A 25,068-nucleotide genomic window follows, 5' to 3' on the forward strand; every position below is an offset into this window, starting at 1 on the left:
GGCTGCAGGGCATGCTCACCGCTCTGTGCACCCAAGTGGCTATCTCTCACCTGGGAGGGCACCCTCCACGCCCTGCCCCCCTCGGGAGCACACTCGCTGGTTATGGCAAGTAAATGTAAGTCTACTGAAGTGAAGAACTGCCCTATGAATGCACAGGTAATGCATTTGATGGTTTTGATGTTGATTTAACTTTGTGATGAGTATTTTGAGACACCATCTGAAAGAATACCCTAAATTTGTGGAAGTTTCCTTCCTTAAAAAGATAACCTGGAGAGTAGTAGTTCTCTTTAATCATTAAACATCAGCTCCTGCACCTGATGACTGCACCTTAGTCTAATTACAAGGTGCAACTGAAACAAAGTTACATTTTCTTCCTCAGTCTGTGTCATTAAAGTAGATTAAAGTGAGAAGCCCACAGTGTAGATGATGCTCTCTTTCTACACTCCTCTCAAATTTAATCTTATTTGAGATTATGCTCAGTGTGTGGCGTCTGAGCTCAGCAGTGTGTCAATATAAACTACGGTAATTGAACTTAATCTGCCAGGCAGCACATTTCATCTGGCAAATTGAAGAATAGGTGCCAGAGGCTTCACTGGCTACGGAAACTGTGAGAGGCTTTTCTGCACAGCATTTCAGTCACCAAGAAGTAGCTGTGAATGCAAAAGGTCACAATGCAGATTTCATTCACTCAAGGTAGGAGGAAAGACTTAGCCATGCCACAATAAAGCAGAAAAAGTAACACACACAAACCGAGAAATGGTAGGAAATGGTTGGAAATCGGGACCAGCGTCACCAACAGAGAGCAGGGGAGAGGAAGGGCGCCAGGTATCAAGCGCTGGAAGCTCACAACAGGAGGGAGGGCACGAGTCAGGAGTGGCCACACCTCCATCGGGGAGCGAAGAAACGGTCAGACGGAAAGTGGAAGGTTGGGCGCGCGCGCCAAGTTCAAATGCACAGGAAAGTGGCGCAGTAAGCAGCCCGGAAAGGGAGCCAGGTCCTAAAGCCCGACGCAAGGAGACAGGAGGGTCCGGGGGGTCAGCGTCAGAAGAGTCCAGGAAGGAAGAGACCACGGGGGGCAGAGGGACCCAGAGGAGAACGGTCAGGCGGAAAAGGTGGAGTAAGGCTAGGGTATTAAGTTGGTGTACAAGGGGCGGAGACTCAGACGGAGCTTCGCCGGTCTAGCTATAAGACGTAGAGCTGCACGCAGCAGCTTGGAAATGGAAACTGTAACTCAATAAAGACTTTTATAAAGTGAACGCTGGCTAGCGTGATCCTCTGTGAGCTAGGATCTGAGAGCAGCTCTGACAGGTATATGGCCAAGAGATGGCCTGTGGCCATGTGATAATTTCTCAGCATTAATATCTACTAATACATGCATTAAAACATAACAAGTTGCTTTATGTATTATCCTCTGTGCACAAGCTTGCACACTGGACCCTGTGACTGGGTGTGCATTGTGTCATTAGTGTATTGTTGCAAAATATGTACCTCACCCACACTTTTACCATTGCTTTCAGAATGTTCTTTTAAATGTTCTTTTAAAAAGCTTTCATATGTTGGAAAGTTCCAGACAGGTTTCATTCAAGTGTATCAACTTTCTGCACAAATATGCAAAAGAAATATGTATAATATATAATTTGTCATTCTTCAGCTCCCTCGTGCCTGCTCTGTATTGCATTAGGAAGCATACATTTCAGCAGATTATAAAGACAAGTCAATTACCACTGGCAAATTGAGTGTGTAGAGTTACAGTCCATTTTTCAAATTTGATATACTTTCTGCAATATATGGACTTCATCTGCATTAACCAATGCTAACTGGCAATGCCAACTTGGAAGTTCAGCCTCAACAAACACTCCTACAATGAAGTGTGTATGTTTAAATCCCATCCCCTCCAAAAGCACTACAGTGGTACCTCTGGTTATGAACTTAATTCGTTCTGGAGGTCCGTTCTTAACCTGAAACCATTCTTAACCTGAGGTACCAACTTTAGCTAATGGGGCCTCCCGCTGCCGCTGCACCGCCGCCATGCAATTTCTGTTCTCATCCTGAAGCAAAGTTCTCAACCCGAGGTACTACTTCTGGGTTAGTGGAGTCTGTAACCCAAAGTGTTTGTAACCTGAGGTGTTTGTAACCCGAGGTACCACTGTACTTTCAACTTGAAAATGAAACACTGCGAGAAATGGAAATTGCCAGTTTAAAGACTTTCAGAGATTATGTTAAATGAAAGCCAAAATACACTGAGAGGTTAGTTGTTATTAGAAAATCTAGAGGAAGGCAAACCATGAGATTACATAATGTCTGCTCATTATTTCCTCTTCTTCCCCATTTCCCCCCTATCAAACAAACAAAAAAAGTCAGGCAAGAACAGGGAATAGAATTGCCACTTTAGAAATTCTAAGGCAAATATGAAAACATTCCAGCTTGGGGGAAGAATCCAAGAAATTTTGCAGGAGGCAAGAAAAGCTTTAATTAAATTTATACCATTCTTTAGGGAAGTTTCTCCTGTCGGAAAAACACCCTGGGGGTGGCTGCAAGCCCCCAAAACTCTGAGCGTCCTCTGGTATGCACAGCACTGGAAAAGGCATTCCCCTTCTTCTCCAGGGCGCTTCCTAGTGACATATACCAGCTGGTATATGCATACTAAACTTCTGGCAAAACACAGCAAAAAGAGCGAGACATCGTAGATCTAATCTACTGTTTATTTACACACTATGTACAGACAAAAGCATAATGGCATCCGTTCTCTCCAGCTCCAAGAGAACAAACAGAATGAAATAAAAGCGAAAGTACAGTGTAATAGTACCCACAGCGGAAAGTCGTCCCAGACAGGCATGTGATTTACAACAATCTCATCTGCAGCATCGGAGGAGTGAAATTGCTAACATCTCCCACCCTTTCTGAAGTGTAGTTTGGTTCCCACGAGGCAAAACATAGGGATAACGGCAAGAACCTTTACTGAACTACATAACTGAGAACAGGGCCAAAGCAACTGCTTATATAGATTTCTGAAAGCCTGGGCCACTCCCACTTCCAACGTGATTGGCTAAACTTCCAAGCTGCGAATCATGACTCAGCATTCAAGAGCCAATGGCAGAGGCTGAAATGTTCTGTGATTGGACATCATGTATCAAATCAGAACACAGGAACTCAGAATCCTTAATCCAAGCTCAGGCAAACACAGACCGCTGAATACACAACACTTTCCTGGGGCCCACATAAAATATTGATGCAGCCAAGTTGCTGTGGATTCTTTCTGCGTTTGTGACTTAGCCAAAAGTACTACCAACTGCTTTTCATGAATATTTTGTCAGGTTGAAAAGTACTCACTCTTGTGGCCATTTCTCAGCCAGTCTTTCAGAAGTGTTTACTAGAAGCATTGACTTGACTCTGCTCAACTTCATTGGCATCAGCTCGTAGCCAAAGATGACTGGCTATGAAGCACTGTGATCTCAATATATTTACTACATAATCCCCAATTGGTTGACATCACCTATGTCACTAATTCAAGAAGAAAACAGGTTTAGATACAAAATTGTCCCGAAGCAGCAGGAAATAGGAGAAAAAATAGTAGTTAATAGGTTGGGAGGAGGGATGAACTAGTTTGAAAAGTTGCAAAAGTTTTCTTCAAATCTAAGCTTTGAAACCAATAAAATAAAATAGATTTTCTTACAAAGCTTCAGAAACACTCCTCAGGATTCACACTGGTAAATATTAAAATTGAACATGCTCAAAATATTCTTTGGCTGTAAAACACTCCAGACAAATTTAAGCTAACAAGCTGGCAACGAAAAAGTGGCTTTGATGGGAATATAGAACCAACATATTTGCAAGGCTGATGATGCTCCCTGGGGTGTATGGGGAGTTAGAGGAGGGGTAGTTCCTCTGGTGGGACACACCTTGTGCTTCTTCTTGAATACATTGTCCACCTTTGGTCCCCACCCTGCACTCTGCTCTCACCTGTGGCTCCTAGAAGCTGTCAGCAGGTGACAGTGACCACAATCCTGGGAGCTGCTTTGACTGGCTTGCTAAACCAGGTGAGGGTAGCCAACGGGTCTCAAATCCACAGTGAACTAGGGACTTCCCCTGTATGCGAAGACAGGCTCTGGAGGATTGAGTGGATGAAGCCAATTGTGGGTCCAATGGTCAAGTTTCTACATGTGCTGTAGAGGGAAGTGAGGGGCCGATGGGGCTCGTCCACCTGGGAAGGGAGCCCATCAAGGAGAAGAAAACTCGAATCCTAAACCTCCATTGCCTTGAGGGACATCTTCAGGAGAAGAAAAGTCTAAGGAGCAAACCCAGCACAAATCCTGAGTGGAGTCCCTAAGACTGTTGGACGGCGCCTTGTACACCTCCTTCTGACAACTCCTGCAGCCAAGCTGGGGCCAAACGTCTTGCTCAGCAAGGCTGAGAGCGGGGTCTTGTCATCTGGGCAGCCCAGGACCTCCAGACACACTGCTCAGGCTTGCGCCCTGGGGAGGTCACTCCGGTGCTGCTAATGCAGCAGTTTGACTTCACCCCCAGAGGCGCACTCCACTCTCTCTCGAGACAGATGGATGCCAACAACAAAGATGGCGCTTCCTGCAATCTATGTCCCTAACCCCAAGCCTATATGTACTAGGAAATATAATACCAGCCACAGTGTAATCAAACATAGATATAGCAAGGTGGTGGCACTTGGTCAATGTGCAAATGCTCCGTTGTTTTCAGGGATGAAAATATGTTGGTGAAAATAAACACATAAATTTCACTTACATTAAGTGAAATTGCTTTGCAAAACCATATGTATTAGGTAGAATTCCATATAAAATGTGCATAATGGTTCAAAATTTGCACTAAAATGCTAGTGAATTTTCATAAGGACTTAAAAAAAAAAACAGTTTGCAAACTGATGGAGAAATGCGTAGAACTGAACTTAAAATGGGGAAAAGGAGAAACCAAGAGAAACCAAAATCGAGATATTCCACCATTCCCAGTATTCTTTCACTAAAGGAATTTGTGCTGGTGCTAAAAGCTCTGGCAGTGATTGGCTGAGTTGCTCAGTTGTGAGGCACAGGTTAAAAAAGAAGAAGACTCTAGGAGAGGAAGGGGAAGGGGGTGGTCCTAGGAAAGGAGGCAGAGGCACAAACACACAGTAGGTCAGTTGACACTGAGTGGTAGAACACTGATAGAACAGGGACAAGAGAATTGCCTCCCTCCCAGATTCCATTCCTTTTGCATTCCTCTCCTTCTTAATTCTATAATTAATTTCTAAAATCAATTCCAGAATTGTGCGGTTTGCCACAGCTTTCTGTCCCTTCAGTTCATTTGCATGTTCCCTCCCCATGCTGTCAATGCACACATATGTACTGTTCAAATGCTGCCAAAGAGAGAGAGAAAGTGATCTAGATGCAATTATTTTTGTGTGGTGTTTCATTGACATGCACACATGTGATTCTGTATCAAGATTACCATCTTGATTACACCAGAGAAAAAAGGCCATATGTATGATCACACATAAATATTGCTTTTTGCAGTATTTTATTGAAATGTATGAGTATGGAATGGTATTAGGGCAGGGCGGGGGTGGAGAGGTACTGAAGGGACTCAAATCTACCACAAGATGCACAGGCACGATATAAGGTTTTGAAAGAAAAACAAACAGAGCAACAGAAATGCAATGGCTTGAAAATAGAGGGAGAGATTGGAAGCATCCCTGTGTTGGAAGAGCGCTGGGCCCACCTGGGCCCACCTGAACATGGGGAGAGGAGTGAAGACCAGGGGAAGAAATCCAAGGGGGAACTTGGGAGAGAAAATGGGCAGCAAGGAATGTTAGAATGATGTTGGATAAAAAGAAGTTAAGTGGTTACCAGCTGTAATGATTAAGATAATTGGGGGGGGGGGTGAAAGAAAGGTGCAAAATTAAGTGAAAATTAAGGGCGAGGATTTGCTGAATGAATAATTTGAATTGGAATACAAAAAGGGGAGGTATGAGGAGGTCTGAGAAATAAGTTAAAAGAAAATAAGTGAATGAAATTATATGTGTTTATATTTTTGTATTTTTGTATTTTGCTTTTTTTGTATACCCTCTGAAAAGTTAATAAATATATTTAAAAAAAAGAAAAAAGAAAAAAAAGAAAATGGGCAGCAAGGAGACTTGCACCTGGCAAGTTGCTGCAGAACTGAGGAATTCTAGTTCACATACTGAACTACGCATCTCATTTTCCAACTGCACAACCCTACATATATCTACTCGAACGTAAGTCCCATTGAGATAAATGGGGCTTACTCCCAGCTATGTCAGTAGAGGATGGCAGACTAAGTTTTCTATATTTCTAGCAGGTGTCATCTGAACAGACTGCAGGATTCAGACCTGGGTAGCAATTTGAATGGATAAAAGAAAGAGTAATGAAACACTCTGTCCCTTTGTAATCAATGAGATGTTGCAGTATTTGTGCTCAAATTTCTAACCTTTACGGGCATGAAAATATTATTGAAATGTTCTGTGGGTCATGTCCCGTGAAATATCAAAAGCCAGAGTACAGTGGTACCTTGGGTTACAGACGCTTCAGGTTACAGATGTTGTGTATTGAGTCAAAGGACTTTATATCTGTATTATTACTGTCTGTATTTGCATTAGGGTAAAGTAACTGCCTTTGGTTCCAGAGGGTACAGCTACTATTGGTTCATTTAAGCCAGTGTTTCCCAACCGGTGTTCCGCGGCACACTAGTGTGCCGCAAGACGTTGCCTGGTGTGCCGTGGGAGGGAGGCGGGCGAGTCGGGCGGCGAGAGGCGGGGCGGGGGCGGCATCTCCTGCTGGATGCAAATCCAAACATGGCGGGCGCCTCCCTCGCTCCTTTGTAGGCGGACCATCGAGAGAGAAAGAAAAGGAGGCGAAAGAGCGAGAGAAGGCGCCTGCGCGGAAAGAGGAGCGAGCAGTGCGCCTGCGCGCCGCGGCGCCCGAGTGCAGTGAAATTCCGTGAAGAGGGGAGGGAGGGCTGGAAAAGAGAGAAAGGAAAGATTTTTCATTTTTTTAAAAAAAAAAAAGGAAGAGGGAAAGAAGAGAAAAAGCGGCAGAAGCTGAGGGGAAGGTTTCCGTGAGGGAGAGAGAGAGAGAAACGCAGGGCTGGCAGGACCCCTCCTCTTCCGCCACGCGTCGCCCGCCACCGCCTCAGAATCTCCTCAGGAGCGGCGGCGGCTGCTCCCCCTCGCCCCCTTCCTCCCCCCCAGCCCCCTCCCAACCCCCGGACGAGGGACGCGAGGCGGCGCCGCTGAGAGGACGGGAAGGCCCCCGGCGGCGGGGTCGGCTCGAGCAAGGAGGGGCGAGCGCTAGCCGGCTGGCTCTAGCCCGGCAAGTGGAGGAGGAGGAGGAGGAGCACGCCGTCGCTTCCACAGCGGCCGCCCCACACTCCCCTCCCCGGGCACCGGCGGGGAGAATGACGGAGCTCCAGTCCGCGCTGCTACTGCGGAGACAGCTGGCAGGTCAGTCCGTCCGTCGGTCGGGGCAAAACACACCACAGCGCAGGCAGAGGCAGGCAGGCCCGTCTCTCCCTGCCCCCCCTCGGACCTGGCCGGCCTGGGGTTTGCACCCCAAACATTCATGTCCACCCCAGCTACACAAGCCACACCTTGCTCTCAGTTCGATCTGTCAAATAACTCATCTATCATTCACATAAAGAACCTAGTCTATCCTCAAACGTCAGAATGTACCTCCTCTCTAGCTTCCCCCACTTCATCTAGGCACTTTCAGCCCTTACTTAACCCACCCCAGCCTGCTTACTCTTCCTTCATTTGCTATAAAAACTAAATACAGAGAGAGACTGAGAGCTGTTGATGAAGAGCTACGTGTGTGTCTTTCTTCGATTCCAGCCAGAATATCAGCTTTGTGTTCAGCCAAACAGGCCCAGGTTGCGCACTGAATAAAGTATTTTATAATTTTTCATATTTCTGTTTACTTACTATTTCATAATAAAGTAATTATAAAATACTTTCTTTGTGTTTATTTGATTCCTATTAAAGAGAGTTACTTTATATATAGTCAATATAGGCACAGAGTTAATTTTTTAAACATTTTCTAATGGTGGTGTGCCTTGAGATTTTTTTCATGAAACAAGTGTGCCTTTGCCCAAAAAAGGTTGGGAAACACTGATTTAAGCTGCTGTATTTGGATCCTCTGTCTTATTGGTTTCCTCCAAAAGGCAGGACTGTGATTGCCTGATATTGTTCCCTCCAAAATGTATCCCTTCTAGCTAGTCCCCTGTCCCTATAAATGTAGCTTTCCTCTCCTCAGTCTTCAGTCTTGTTTGCTTTAATAAAGAAGTGTTACTAGAGAACCGTCTCCAGCATATTATGTCAAGAGAGCTGAAATCACAAACCCCACGTCACAACAACAGACTCTGCTAACCCAGAAATAGTACCTCGGGTTAAGAACTTTGCTTCAGGATGAGAAATCGCCCGGTGGCGGCGCAGCAGCAGCAGGAGGCCCCATTAGCTAAAGTGGTACCTCAGGTTAAGAACAGTTTCAGGTTAAGAACAGACCTCCAGAATTAATTAAGTTCTTAACCTGAGATACCACTGTGATTGCCCACTAAGACCAGTGGTCAGAGAAGATGGATATACACTTCCTTGCTCCTTCCTGTGGCCAGAGGAAGAGGAGTGTGCTATGCAAAATATTGCAGATTATGAACAGGATTTGCAAGAAGGTAGGTCAAACTTTTATAGAGCATTTTTTTACAAAACCAAACAAAACAAAAGTCTTTTTGCCAAGGCTCAACAAGCTTACTCACCGTTCTCTATATAAGAGCAAAATACAGATATATATATTTTAGCTGATTGTTTTCCCCAGAGTAGGTCATGACTGGGTAGAGACTGCAGCCTTAAAAGCACCATTCTTTTCTGTTCTGGTTTTGCAAAATGAACGGACTTCAGCGTTATACACGCAGCACTCACTGTAAGCTGCCCACCATTGTTTTGCAGCCCTTTGCATTGCCTCTTGTTCTCGTGTTCGAAAGAGTTCATGGCTTGCTTGGGTTCATTACCAGCCTCTTAATTTAGAGTGCCAGTGACTCTACAGCTCGATAGCCATTTGATAATTACATGTAGTTGCTGTGTGATTATCAAGTGATGCTCGATTGCTTTTGCTAATGGATTTGTTTTTCATGTTGGCCTTCGTGAGCTTCAAAGCGGCAATGGCAGAGTCCTAGAGCATTTTGATGGGGATGAGAAGAAAAGAATATGGCATACAGAGAGAATACACTAGAATTATGTTCCCCAAACAGAGATATATGTTCAATATAGGACTTTGCTTCTATTTGTGCATTTTAATCTAATGCCATTATTAACAAGAAAACTCTGAATCAACTGATTCAACTAATCCTAAATAATTAAAACGTTAGTTAATTGATCTGCTGATTAAGTTAGTTAAAATCAGCTGAGAGGGTTTTAACGGTGAAAATGTATGTTAAGGGCACTCCTATTCATTTTAGGCCAGGGCTGGTGAACCTCAGGCCCAGGGGGTAATGTGATATAAAAACTCAATCAATCAATCAATCAATCAATCATGCTGAGGTCCCCACTGAAGTCTGATGTTTGCCGTGTGTCTGACAATACAGATGCGACCATTCTCCCAACTTTGTTCTTATGCACCGAACCTTAATAACTTTCACAATTACAAGAAGACAATTCACTGAGCAAACTATTCATAACTGAGAACAGGCTGGGGAGAACCAAGCTTGACAACAGGATGTCTTGTATGAACACCAGTTCCCATCATTAGGCAAGCTATTTCATCATCATAAGCCAAGTGGAACTGTGTAAATACAACCAGGCAACCCTTCCTGTGTGGGTTCTTTCTTGGTAAGATTATTTGTGACTTAACTAATTTTTATTTTTATTTTTTTGTAACTGATATATAGCTGTAATGTGTATGGGTTGCTCGTGCGTAAGTTGCCGCCTCTCCAGGCTTTGTTGCCTTGCTAAACCTTTCAGTCTGGGCAGCCCTTCACTTCGTGGCTGCCTCAGTCGCTAGCAGAATCCGTCAGTGGATGTTTCTTAAATCTTTTCCAACATAAAAGTTGTTTGACACCCAGTCTCCTCCTACTCTCCCTGCGCGGAAGTCTTCTGCGCAGGGAGGGCGTGGGTAGCGGAGGACCCGTGCTCTCCCCGCTGGTGTCCGGTGAAGAGTCCTGGAGCCCTCTCGCCGATTCCCCCATCTGCCCCCCTTTATCCCTGGTGTTGCGCTGATTTGCTTCCCCATCTGCGGAGCTGCCTCTCTCCCTGCTGGGCCCTTCTCCAGCATCATTTGAGAGCCTTCCCTCCACCTCTAGCTCCAATGTCAGTTCCCTGACAATAGCATTAAGCTTCTTTACTAATTTTGTTTACAGCGGACCACCACATTGCTTAGGAATTTACTTCAAGACATTTTTCAGAATTGTTGAAAGCCATATAATCCCAAAGACACAGAATGCTGGGTGTTATGTAGCACAGAGCCCAGGAAACCTCATCAGGGGACAGATTGCTAACAGGTAGCAAGGCTTCAGGAGCACGCATGCTGGCTTTGCCACGGCGTTGAAAGAAGATAAATGCTGAAAGAACTGGGTTCACAGATTATGTGGCCCTCGCAAGGCACCTTGCTCCCATTTCTTCTGCTCACCATTTTGTTACTTATAAATAAAATGTCCTCCAAAAGCACTGAAAGCTGGTAAAAAAGTAAGTTCTGTGATGCTTCTGCGTTAGCATTGACACTGAACATTTGGAAATAACTGTTCTGATTAAATTAATTCAGGTCTGAATGTAAATCCAGGCAAATAGAGTATAAAGCAGAATTGCCTTATAAAAATGAGATAATTTCTAATTAAGTAAGTCATAGATTTAAAAACTCTGCCTCAGGTTATTGAGATAAATCCAGATTTAGGTACTTAAATGGTAAGTGCTACAGGGAATAGACAAACAATTTCTGATTTGACAAAGAAGCAATATGTTTCTGTCACAGATTGAATCTGTATAATACTTATGAATATGAGAATTGATCCAAAGAAATCACTTAGGATTTGATAACACAAGCAAAGGTTGTATTATAGGAGCACAGGAGTGCTCCTATAGTTAAGGCAAGTATCAGAAAAAAAGTTTCATTGTTATTGCCTCAAAATTCTATATAGTAGTTTATAAAAATAGCATCTCGGAGGCTAATAACTTAAGGCTTGATGTATATGACTGACCTAATGAGGTCTACCCAGCAGCCAAATTTAAAACTTACCTGATAAAAATTGCCACAAATACAAATCTACCACAAAAGAAACCATATCACATAATTCTTTACAACTTTGAAAAAATTACTGCTTTTTTAAATTCAGACTTGTTGCAGAGCCTGCCCTCTTACTGATTTGGTGAACCTCTGAGTAGCAGTTTAAAAGTTACTAAGATTTCCATGCCCCAGAGGAAAACCAAAAATAGTTTTCTGTTTGCTGACAAAAATAATGGCATGCATTAACTAAAAGGAAAAGTGACGCCAAAGGTCTTGCCAGCAGTGCAGAATTTGTGGAGGGGATGGCACGTGCAATTTAACCATGCAATATCACATCTTGCACACATTGAATACGCGTGATATCAACTTTACACAGTTGAAAGGCTGGCCAGTTGAAATAACAGAAATTAAATGCACAGAAGGCAGAGAGCTTCAAACCTTTTTTTGTGCAGGGCTCTCCAAGCATGGAAATAGATTTTAAGCTCTCAGACTTGCTTGCCAGGCTCTGGGAGGCTCTTGTTAGATCTTGGACAGCCTCACAAAATTATTGCCTCCCAGAGTCCACTAAGCAAGATAGAGAGCTTGAAAGCTCTCCCCACTTGTGCATGATGTAGAGGTTTGTCTGCCCCATTTGCAGGAGTACGCCAGCCAGGGCATGCTGGTTGTATATAGGTCTATGTGGGAGGACTAAACAACAACAAGGGGCTGCTTTCATTTGCTAGTGCTTTGGGGCCCACTAAGTACCTGAAATGGGCCTTGATGGCAGCTGAATATGTGAGTCACTGGGAAAGCCTTGCCCTGTGAGCGATATGAGAGTTTGTCTGCAGTGTCAGATCTAAGATGACTCATTCACATATGTCTGTCATCACTTGGTTTCCTATTCATAGAATCATAGAGTTGGAAGAGACCACAAGGGCCATCGAGTCCAACCCCCTGCCAAGCAGGAGACACCATCAGAGCACTCCTGACATATGGTTGTCAAGCCTCTGCTTAAAGACCTCCAAAGCAGGAGACTCCACCACACTCCTTGGCAGCAAATTCCACTGTTGAACAGCTCTTACTGTCAGGAAGTTCTTCCTAATGTTTAGGTGGAATCTTCTTTCTTGTAGTTTGGATCCATTGCTCCGTGTCCGCTTCTCTGGAGCAGCAGAAAACAACCTTTCTCTCTCCTCTATGTGACATCCTTTTATATATTTGAACATGGCTATCATATCACCCCTTAACCTCCTCTTCTCCAGGCTAAACATGCCCAGCTCCCTTAGCCGTTCCTCATAAGGCATCGTTTCCAGGCCTTTGACCATTCAAAGTGGGGAACATTCATGTGTGAGCCAGCTCTTTAAATCAAAACTGCAAAGTGTGTAAAAGTCCACAGGAGAGAAAAAAATGAGGAGCCACAGAGATGTTTGGAGCATGGCTTTTGCCTGCCAAATCACAACCGATAGCCACAAGTGAAGAACACTTCTGCAAAGCAAATGATACACATTAAATGCACATTTGTTCCTATCATCTAGGGATGCATCTTGTGCCTGGAATTAATTGGAAGGTCTGTATTTATTCCTAGACCTTCATTATTTCACTCAGCTCAATGATTTAGAAAAGTGCCATGTGACACCAATTTAGTCGCTGGCAGGGTTCAACTGTGACAAACTCACATGAAAGAGCATTAATTTCAGCAAATGAATTGTCAGGTAAAAATAAAACAAGAAATAGATGGTTTCGTCTCCCCATCCTGCAGTCCTGATCATTTAATAATTATGGGACAAAGAAAGATGCCCTTATCTCAAACTAATAAAGTTAACCATGTATAAGGCTAAATTTGGTCAACATCGAACATTAATTTCAAAAATACACTAAACCTGCACTATAGTAGTCTTAATTATGTAGTACAATATTAGTAAAAAAAATAGTGTACTTTTTGTTCTTGCTGCATGGCTGCTGCCTTGTATATTTGCATTGTAGTAGCCTTCTTTAGAATGGGAAGGGGGCTGTGGCTCACCAGACATTGGTGAACAGCCCCTCTCTTCAGCCTCTGGTCAAGGATGATGGGAATTGCAGTGCAGAACCACCTGGAGAGCCACAGATTCCCTTTCCCTGGTTTAAAGAAATGGGAAGCTCTGGATTCTAGTTTATGCTCACAAACCACTTTATCAGGTGGTGTTAGTCATACTGCTATTCTGTCAAGCTCCAGTCCCACAACTACAATATAGGCCAGAACAGCATAAAGTACAGGGTTGTTGTACTGATACAACATTAACATACAACTGCCCACCTTGGCATGGGGCCTCTGGTAGATTGCCCAGAATGGAATGTAGCCATTGAACTGAAAATGGTTCCACACTCATGGTTAATGGCATTACTAAACTTGCCCTTTCTGTATCTATTCACTTTTGTCACTAAAAGAAGAAAAAAGGTCATTATTGAGTTGTGGGTGTGGTTCAGCTGTAGAATGATAGCTGAACCATGACTCTAAACCCTGATGTACCTCCTCAAATTATGGCTGAAGAGGCAGATCTTTTTTAACCATTTTCTTAATAACAGGCAGATTCTAGGGCCAGCCTGAGTTCAGATCCGCGTTATAATGCCCTAGAGGAGGATCCCACTGCCACCCCCAGCTCAGACTGGGACCCACTGATGGACACTTCAAGGCTGCCACCCCACTCAAAAAGAATCAGGCGAACAAAGTTTCTCAACTGGTTCCTTTCCCAGTTTTGTACCTTCCTCCAGGAACCCAAGAGCAGAGTCAGCAAAAAGCCTGAGATCCAAATGCAAGTGCACATCTAGTGTGTGCAACCTGCCACCAGCTCTGGAACAGGAGCCAGCTGGTGCTCCAAGAAGGGATGGGGAAGCTGAAAAACTACTCTGTTGCAGTCTGGCTGGTGCTGCTGCTCCTTGTGAACTTGGACTGACTCATTGGCTGCACAGGTAAAAAGGTAAAGGACTCCTGGACGGTTAAGTCCAGTCAAAGGAGACTATGGGGTGTGGCACTCATCTCACTTTCAGGCTGAGGGAGCCAGCGTTTGTCCACAGACAGCTTTCTGGTTCATGTGGCCAGCATGACTAAGCCACTTCTGGCGCAACGGAACACCATGACGGAAGCCAGAGTGCATGGAAACACTGTTTACCTTACCACCGCAGTGGTATCTATTTATCTACTTGCACTGGTGCTTTCGAACTGGCAGAAGCTGGGACAGAGCAAAGGGAGCTCACCCTGTCGCATGGATTCGAACTGCCAACCTTCCGATCGCCCAAGAGGCTCAGTGTCCCTTTCCCTTTACCATTGACTGGACAGCTCCTCTGCTGATTCAACATATCGTACTTTGCCTTTGACCTGCTATTCTTGTGCTTTAGATGGCTCCCTAGTCATGCCAGTGTAATGGAGAATCCAGCGAAACCTTTCAGGACTGGCAGCAATGGGACAGAAACCATTTATCACCCCAGCTTCTGTGTATGCTTTGCTGATCCATAGCTTTTTAGTTAGCAATGCTGAAAAACTGTAATTGCCTGCAGTCCACTTTTTCTTGCCCTGCCATAAGGCTATTTCATGCATGCATGCTCATTGCTTGATTACTGAAACAGTGAGTGGTGCTTATCACTTCCCAGTTTGCCCTTTATTGTCACAGGACTACCTGTGATAAGAGGGAGAATTGCAATAGCTCAAGGTGTAAGAAGCTGCCTGGTACTATATCAGACCACATTTCCATTAGCCCTGTGTACTTCCTAACCCAAAAGGAAGCAGTTCTCAAGTGGTCATCTTTTCTAGTCCTGCCACCTGAGTTCCTTTTAAGTGGACAAGCTAGCAGCTGAATGCCTTGAAACTGTGATCAATAAGCTATGCCCCCCCCCCACTTTCCAGAAACAAACAGTGAACATTACGTTAAATCTCTGTTCCTTTGACCATGATAGATACAATCAAATATGCATTGTTGCACGTTACAGCCTGTTTCGTCACCTTTTGTGCTAAAAGGACAAATGTCTGCTGTATGTCACGTCTAACTATTGCAGAAGCACCCCCAAACCGACTTCCAAATATTCATGCTCTGGGTTGTGAATTGTGCTGTTAGAGGACAAGAACTCCATTTTGCTTTTCAGCAAAGATAAAACTTACCCTGACATGGTCCTCTTAATCTAGAAGAAGAAGAAGAAGAGTTTGGATTTGATATCCCGCCTTTCACTCCCCTTCAGGAGTCTCAAAGCGGCTAACAATCTCCTTTCCCTTCCTCCCCCACAACAAACACTCTGTGAGGTGAGTGGGGCTGAGAGACTTCAAAGAAGTGTGACTAGCCCAAGGTCACCCAGCAGCTGCATGTGGAGGAGCGGAGACGCGAACCCGGTTCCCCAGATTACGAGTCTACCGCTCTTAACCACTACACCACACTGGCTCTCTAATCTAGGACAGGCTTCCTCAACCACGGCCCTCCAGATGCTTTTGGCCTACAACTCCCATGATCCCTAGCTAGCAGGTGTGGGATGTAAAACACAGGAGCAGTCAATGACAACATTCCTAGAGTGTACATGTTAGAACATGGGGAGGGATGTCTGTCCAGCAAGCAGGTAAACTTCCTGGGGACGGACTTCCTCCGCATGTGACCAGAGGTGGGCGTGGCCTCACCTGTGCAGGTAAATGATAAAAGCACAGGGCAGGCAGCCATCTCTCTCTCTCTGCCATCTCTCTCTGCCATTTTCCTTCGATGAAGCAACATCTAAGAATGCCCTCTTGGCTCTCAGCCAAGAGAGGAGGAAAGGACTATCTTCCTATAAGATAGATTCTAAATGTATTTGACATTTTTAAGCCTGTCTGCCTTCTGGGATCATATTGTGAACAGAACGTGAGTAAACTCTTTTATACTTTTATAAAGACTGTCATATCTTGTATTTTAAGAGGGAACAAAAGGGGAAATTACCAGAGTAATTATTATAGAGGTTCTAGCGAACCTGTGCAGACGTTACCGTTGTGAACTTTAAAAGGGAATGTTTATAAACTGCTGATATTTTGGAAACTTGTTAGCACAAGTTGGATTAGGATATAATCCCACAATATATCCTCTCCTGCACCCCTGAACATTCCCACAGCAGGACCAGTGCTCAGGGATGATAGGAATTGTAGTCTCAAAACATCTGGAGAGATGAGGTTGAGGAAGCCTGATCTAGGACAAGAATTTGATCAGCCTCATTTTTATTTATGCAAAATTTTCAGGAATGAATGAACAACTAAATGGCAAGCAGGGCAGCAAAAAAGATTTTGCCTAACCATAAACTGCATTACTCATAGCAAAATAAATTAGAAGGGAGGACAAATATTGGAAGCAATTGTCCTAAAATGAATCATAGAATCATAGAATCATAGAGTTGGAAGAGACCACAAGGGCCATCGAGTCCAACCCCCTGCCAAGCAGGAAACACCATCAGAGCACTCCTGACATATGGATGTCAAGCCTCTGCTTAAAGACCTCCAAAGGAGGAGACTCCACCACACTCCTTGGCAACAAATTCCACTGTCAAACAGCTCTTACTGTCAGGAAGTTCTTCCTAATGTTTAGGTGGAATCTTCTTTCTTGTAGTTTGAATCCATTGCTCCGTGTCCGCTTCTCTGGAGCAGCAGAAAACAACCTTTCTCCCTCCTCTATGTGACATCCTTTTATATATTTGAACATGGCTATCATATCACCCCTTAACCTCCTCTTCTCCAGGCTAAACATGCCCAGCTCCCTTAGCCGTTAATGGCGAAGTGTATCAGCAGTAATCACCCTATGGCGAAGTGTATCAGCAGTAATCACCCTATGTTTCCTAATACAGAGTATAATTTTCTCCCTTACTGAACTGGAGCAATTTTTTGATTCTGCTTCTTGCTTTCAACATTCCAGCAAAACTATATGTGGAGATCATATCTCGTGTTCTATTCCTCTACCTGTCACTTCAACCACCCACTTTATTAAGCAGGTCTCTGGTTTTATTCCTTAGCAGATTATCAAGGACAGTAGACAAGCGTGGGGAGAGGAGAGGAGAGAATGAGTTTATATGTCAAATAGAACTTCCTCTGGTCTGTCCCGAATCTGCTGCCAATCAATTTGATTGTGTGATCCAGTTCTATCACAAGAGAGAGAAAATACAAATTCTCCTGTTTTCCAGTAAAGAGCAAGGCCCTTGCACCTTGTACCCCCAAGCAGAAGTTTCCAAATAAAGCCCCTCCCCCTCTCGGGGGGTGTTGCAGGCAGGCCATGTGCTCTCCCCGTGTACAGGGGCGGGGGGGCGGGCGTGGCAATGCCACCCATGTCGCAGGGAGCCCCGGTTGCGTCATGTCCCACGGCTGACCAATCCGGTCGACTGGGGGATGTGTCTTGCGCTAGTTAAACAGTCACAGGGCTGGGGTGTGTGTGTGTCTTCTTGCCTTCTTTCTCCTCTGATGGATTTCCCGCCCTATTTCCATGCGTTTGCCATCTTGGCCTTGCTATGGACAATGGTTGGTCACCTGTTGAGGGGGCCAGGTAGGAATTTTCTCACTTGGCAAATTGGCAGCAGCCATGTGGTTTTCGCCTGCCTCATAGCAATCGTCACAACTTTGTAAGGTTTGGAGGTTAGGCATTGGTAAAACCTGGTTTATGTGGATCTCGTCCGAAGCCCGGGTCCGAAGCCCATGCCACGATCCCAACAGGGACCCTGGGGGAGCCCTCAGTTGATGTACATCAACAGGGCTCCCCCTACTGGTTGGTTGACCCTTTCGAGACTACCTGCAGTTCAGTTCCATTGCCAATACCACTCACATTCTGTAGCCAATAAAGTTTTGACGTGTTTTTGAACTGCTAGGTTGGCAGGAGCTGGGACCGAGCAACGGGAGCTCACCCCATCGCGGGGATTCGAACTGCCGACCTTCTGATCAGCAAGTCCTAGGCTCTGTGGTTTAACCCACAGCGCCACCTGTGTCCTTTTATCTGTATACTGGTTTGCAAACGTGTGGCAGCAAGTTTCCAAGCCCTCCCCTCTTTTTTCCTAAGAGCCAAGCTAAACTGATGCAAAGAACTTTTCATTGCTTCAGTGGGCCCCTCATCCCATAGTGCAGCTGTGCTGGATGGCAGTGAACTAATGCAAATAACCTTTCCTTGTATATATCATTACTATATCAATACAAATATCATTACTATTATTTCTTAGTCACTTTATACAAAAAAAGTCTCAAAGCAACTTAGCAATATACTTAACAATTTGCTTTGGAAATATGTGCATCATAGGCAAGATTGCATACAACAGTGTTATATTAGGAGAAACGCAAGTGAAATGCTGGTGGACTTTCTAAAAAAATCTGAAATTGATGTGGAAATGTAGCTGGGCCTTTTTGGTGGTGGGATCTATGCTGTAGAATGCCATCACAAAAGGAAATTTGCCCTGCCACTTTATTCTTTTAGATACCTGAATGTTCTACCCACCTTAATTTAACGGTGTTGACCTACCTGACTATTTTATCATTTATTGCATGATGTGCTATTATGTAAGCTACCTTGAATGCAGTTTGTGCGGTGTGGGTATGGTGGGATATTAAAATATTTTAAATAAAATAAATGTGCAAGGATTTTTCTGGTTAATTGGCAATTTCCCCCACAAGTATTCATACTTATTACTTTTGTCCCACTTTTGTCTCTGGTCAAACAGGTTTTCATAACAATACAAAACCTGCAAAGCTACTTTTTCAGAGGCAAAAGGGTCCACAACAACAATAGTAATTGCTTAAAAAAAACTACCCTCAAAACTATCCTTCAAATTGCTGCAGGAAAAAATGGTCTGCTTTCAACCTCTCTTTGGTAGGATGTTGTAGAAAGAACTGGATTTTGAGGGTAGGCTGGAAGCTACGTAAAGTATCTTGAAAAATTATTCTATTCTGAGCGTTCCTCCTCTTTGTTCTGCATGATCTCTTCGTGTGTAAAGGGGAGGTGGAGAGGGGAAAGGGGGTGAACAACTGGAGCGTCCCTAGACTGGTGAAGCCAACGAAGCACACCCACCCACCCACCTCAGTGCAAGGAAGAGGGATGGAGCGTGGAAAAGCCAATCCCAAAGGTGTACACTCTAAGGGGAAATGCATGTAAAGCAGCAGATAATCAAAACAATCTCTTCCATTCACAGGTGACAAAAATATATGTGCAGAAGTGAGATTACAATACTACATCCCTTCATGGTCCTCAATTTATTAAAATATCCAATACAAATACATTTAGGACTGAACTTCCTTAAAAACATCCACACCTCAGGGTAGGTTATCTCCAACTAATTTCTGCTCAGAGTAGACCCAGTGAAATTAATGAAATTAAGTTCGCTGTGTCCATTAATTTTAATGGGTCTTCTCTGAATAGGACTAGTTTCAGAAACAGTCAAGTAGGAGACAAGCTGAAATGTTGTTTTAAAATGTAGCATGTGTTTAATCTGTAAACTTGGCAAATGTATAACAAGACTGAGGCAGAAGACCAGAAGTTGTGAGGCTGGGGAAACACTGAATAATATCAAATCTGGAATTGATTCTACAAATGTCTATGGTTTGCAAGACTAAACAGGATTCTGTGGACCTGATGGGGTCAGCAAACTATGGCCCGGGGGACGGATGCAGCCCCCAGGCTCGCAAATCCAGGCCTCGGACCCTGCCGCCCGCTCGGTCAGTCCCCGTGCGCTGCGGACCCCTCGCTGGCTTGGGCCTCAGGCAGAGGGCTGCTGCTCTCCTTCTCCCCATGGTGAAGCGGAGCGTGCAAAGCAGAGGGGATGATTGTTTGCAAAAAGATTTGTGTGGCGTTTGCACGGAGCCAGCAATTATGCACACACACAGAGACCTTGCCACAATATTGTTGTGACCATTGCATGGTGCGCACTTACCCAAGAGTTGTTGCGCTCTGGTGGGATGTGATGTCAACTTACCTTTTACACAGAGGGCAGGCCTGCTGGAATGAATGGGCCTGGGCTAGGCATGGCCACATGTCAACGGGTCTACTCTTGAGTAAAAAAATAGGGGAGTGACTTCCGCGTAAATACGCATTTAAAAAAACTATAGTCTGGCCCCCAACAGTGTTTGAGGGACAGTGAACCGGTCCCCTGTTTAAAAAGTTTGAGGACCCCTGATTTTGGTTCAAGGTATTTTGATATTTGGTATTTTTCCTTGCAGTGTTTTCTACGTATAGTGTCTAGTTTGCAAAATAAACTAACAATTGATTCATCAACATAATGCCATCTGTCAGAAACTGCTAACTCTGGGAAGTCATCCAAGAATGGCTTCCCCCTTGAGTTCTATTATGGTCAGAGATGGGATTCTGACTTGCCTTTGAAAATCCGTCTCAGTTATGCATCCCTGTTTGTGATGTGGAAATGGTGGAAATGGTTAGGAAAAATACTGTCCCTTCTGCTTTTCCACATTGTCCTTGGGGCAGAGAGCATCCAGTTTCTCAAAATGGTGATGTTTCACCTGACCCAATAGGTAATATTATCTTGCTCACTAGTTTAATCAGCTGGGGGCACAGGGTATTGTTTCTGGTCTGGTGGTGCCAGTTCTTAAACTCCTCCTTTATTTAGATAGGCAACTGGGGAATGGCTGCACAGGTTTCTGGCATCCACCTTGCATAAGGCACATAATGCAAGGCAAAGAACCAGGAAAGCTCCCTTCAAGACCTCAGCAGACTGCAAGAAGTCTATCTCTGTGTTTGTTCTGATGAGGGTGAGAAGGTGCATTGTAGACAAGATTCCAGTTTATGAAGCTGGGACTCTTGGTGTGTGTGCCATTCCACCAGACTTCCCTGTAATATTTATTATGAGAATCCTCCAAAAGGAGAAAGGCACAGCTACAGTTGATGAAAGACAGGAGAGTGACACTGGAAATGCTTCTTTGCTGCATTTTCATACTATCCAGTAGCTGATGTTCTCAAAAAAATTAAACCACAAAAATAAAATCTTTTAAAAAGCCAGAACTAAACAACACAGCATAGAACCAGAAAAAACTATCTACTACCAGAAAAAACTTCTTACAGATGAAACAGCAGTGCAATGATAACAAAGCATCACAAACACACTTTCTAAAAGGCCTCAGAGAATATATTCACGTGGCACTGGAAAGACCACATTTTGAGTAAGAAGGGCATTGCACACTTGTGGTGCCACCTTTGAAAAAGGCCCACAGCAGCCACTTGCCTTTCCCATTTGCTTTTAATCATGTGGGGGCGCACCTTCCATATTGCCGTAAGCTGCGTTGTGGAGAAGCTCTCTCGAAAAGTGGCTTTATAAACACACAGACACAATAATGTCTGGTCACTACTGTTGTACAAACTTTGGTAAAGCAAACAGAAGTTGGCCCAGAGTGGTTACTGAGACTTACTGTCAGGTTGAGAAAGAATTTGCTTTCTAAGCATCCATGCCATGCTTAAGCCTGGACAGATCATTTTTCACAGAAGAGATGTAGGAAAACACTCAAAGATAGAAGGTATTCTATAGGATCTTTATTATGTATTTTATGGCTGAATACACCAATTTAATCTGAATGTTCAACCAATATTTCCATGCCCTGTACAGTGCGAACTGAGCCCTGGAAAGTGATAGGCAAAATATTGTACATCCAATTCTGCACATATCCACTTATTCAGTGTGGTATCTGCTGGACATAATATTCAGAGCGTTATAGAACAAACAGCTAATTTAGTGAACAAGGAATTGTTCCTTATGAAGCATCAGCAGAACTGATTACCAGCGACACCTGTCTAAACACATCGAAAGTGGCAGTACTAGATGCAAAAACAAAGAAATTTTTTTGTCAATAATTTTTATTAGTTTTCAATTACAAAAATCCTAAACAAACTTCATTATATGCATATCAAATCGTAATACCAATCAAATAACAATTAATCAAATATTCATTTTTTCCTCCTTCCAAAGTCTTATTTATTCCAGTTGTATTCCAATCTTAATCATAGTCCCTTGTTCAACAGCTGTGATGTTTGTGACTTCCATTCATATTAACATATTCAGTAATTTATTAATCCACATGTAAAGATCTATAACCCTTTTTCCTGCGTATAATAATTATTTGTCCATTTTTTTTCTTCCCCCAAAGTTCTGTGTTGATCCAGTCATTCTCCTCTCAATTATGATTACAATATAAGTGCTTCAGCTTGGGGAAAGACTTAACTGGAAGCTCACCAGAGCTCTAGCGGGTCTCCATTTCCCTTTCTTTGTCCATACAGCTAAAGATGGTTCCCTGCCAAAGTCTTGGCGCATCTCCAAAATTCAATTTCTCTTACATTCTGAGATAACACCTTCTCTTCTTCTCACCAAATAGTTGGCCCAGACCAGCTTGTTAATTCCACATCCATTTAAGATTATTTGTTTTATTTTCCTTACACACAGTTCTTTTTCTTCTTTTTTTGTACTCCATAATATAATTTAGTCCACTTTTATCTTCCCTTGTTTTCTTAATATATTAAATAGACTTCTGGGAAGTTTACCACTTCTGGGAAGTCCCCCCCCCCTCTCCATTTTTAGGCTCCCCCCACATACTGTATTCATACTGAATAAAGTCTTCCTTCTGATTCAAATCTTAATGACCTCGCAGCTGTATCATTTCAACAGTTTGTAATCTTCATAGAATCATAGAGTTGGAAGAGACCACAAGGGCCATCGAGTCCAACCCCCTGCTAAGCAGGAAACACCATCAGAGCACTCCTGACATGGTTGTCATATATCTTGTCCTGACTCCTCCAGCCAGTGTCTGTACTTTAATCCTAATTAATCTTTTAATGAACAGAAGAGCCTCTGCTTCTTAATGGTGTCGTAATGGAGGGTTACTGATGTGCTTTTTGCAGTCAGCACTTCCCTGCTCCCATATTCCTTCCTGGAGCGAAAGTCAGGTATCAAGACAATCTATGAGTGAAGCCTGTTCCCCCGGGCCCTGGGGTGAACTTACAAGGACAATTACCCTCAAGCATCCTTATTTACCTTTGCTAACAATCTCCCACTGTCGTGGGAGCAGCATCCATTAAGGCAGACCAGCACCGGAAGTCCGCAAAAACAAAGAAATTCAAGTTGATTCTTGCATACCAAATAGAAATTTGCTGGTCTGCCCAAAGATTCAGTACTATGAGAAATATTCACAATGTTTTCATTCATGGGTCAAATGTATCCATTTCCACAGGAAAGCATTTCCCCTCCAAAACACGGATAGAGTGACTATTAATCTTTTTGCAAAATATATTGTTCAGTGCCACTGTTTCACCTGCTTGGGGGGGGGGGGCTGTTGCTTCTGCACCATTTGCCATCCAACTACCAGTTATTTCTGGATTAGTCACATGGGTGACCGTAGCCCCTGCCATACAGTGAATGTTATGGCTATGCAATCTCACCACCAAGGGCAACTGAGGGTGAAAGCAAGCAAAGGTACATGGACAGGTGGATGTTATTTGTAAGAAGTACCAAAAGTAAAATAAAATAATAATGGTTAGAAACAAGTGTGATTGACAACACTGCTGAAAAAGGTTGTGAAAACTGGTACGGTAAGTACTTTTGGATTACCTCCAGAATTCAACAATCTTTCTATTTAAGCAAATTGGATCTGGAAATCCGTATTTGCACATAACAGCAGGAGGGGAAAATGAGTCTGATGGAATACTGCCCCTCCCCACCCGCTGGTAAGCTAAAAGAAGGAATGTTTTCAGACCAACAACTTGAAGAATTTTCAGACTAATTTTAGCCTGCTACCTTGATATTAAACTTAAAATCCCAGAGCCTGGCCTTTCATCTTCAAGTTATTAATTGTCTCTGTTCTGTGTGCCCCTTTACCACATGCTATCAAGCTTCTTGATGCTTTTAAAGTTTTCCATCCGTAAGTGGATCCAAACAAATGCACTTCAAAGTGATATATTCGTTAATGTTTGTTGAACATTAAAAGTGTAAAGCAAGATTAACTGCCATTACTCTTTGTGCATAGATATTAACTGCAAACTGTGCTCTCCACTACCCCTAGCTCCCTTTAGGTAAGTATTCTGTGTTAGTTATAATTTATCTTGAATTATACCGACCTTCAAATTGGCAGGGATTCTTAACATTTTTGTTTGGAATATTAAGAATTTCCTTAAGAACCCAACTTTAGGAGGCTATAACCAACTGACTTTTCTGCCATGCTGATATCCCTCCTCAGTCATTCTAGGAAGGTCAGTACAATATTTTTATTTATTTATTTCATTTATGAATCACTTCCCACACAACATCCCAAAACTAATTTACATTCATTTTGAAAATGAAGGAGCCCAACGAAGGGGAGAGATGTTGGTGCAAAGTTAACAAAGGACAAATGGCAGCAAGTGCAAGAGATACGGTACTTACTCAGGCTGCAATCCTACACACTCTTACTTGGGAGTAAGTCCCACTGAGCTTATACAATTGACTAACTTGTTTCTGAGTAGACATGCCCAGGGTTGCTCTTTTGTGATGTGTTTTATCTGGGGGTCAAGCCAAAGACTTTGCGGGAAAAGTGCAGTTCCAGAGGAGAAGTGAAGGCAGAGCGAGCAAGCCTTGTGTGGGCATTTTGGGCAGAACAGGAAGAACCACAGAAGGAAACTCAAAGCACCTGTGGCTGGGAAAGTTGAAAGCACAGCAACCACTGCTGGAAGGAAAGCATATCCCTTTTGGGAGGGAATATGGGGCACCCCACCACCACCCCACTGACACCGTCCCCTGCCCCCTCCCTGCAGCTGACACCCCTTTCCCCCCTCTTTCTCCATTTGCCCTCCTCCGCAGCCTCCAGGAGCATCGGGAGATGTGGCGCTGGCTGGGCTGATGTTCCGGCAGGCTGTGCTGGGCCTGTGCCCCATGGCTTGCCAGGAGGGCACCTTGGCCTGGC

The 25,068-nt window shown here is 43.8% G+C and overlaps 1 protein-coding gene across 1 annotated transcript in view; it reads right to left on the minus strand.

Moving 5' to 3' along the window:
* Positions 1–25,068, minus strand: part of LOC310714198 (tigger transposable element-derived protein 1-like) — a 222,100-nt gene that overhangs the window by 26,321 nt on the left and 170,711 nt on the right. The window lies entirely within an intron of this gene.

Source organism: Podarcis liolepis, assembly GCF_965112155.1.
Source record: "Podarcis liolepis genome assembly, chromosome: 8".
Lineage (NCBI taxonomy): Eukaryota > Metazoa > Chordata > Lepidosauria > Squamata > Lacertidae > Podarcis > Podarcis liolepis.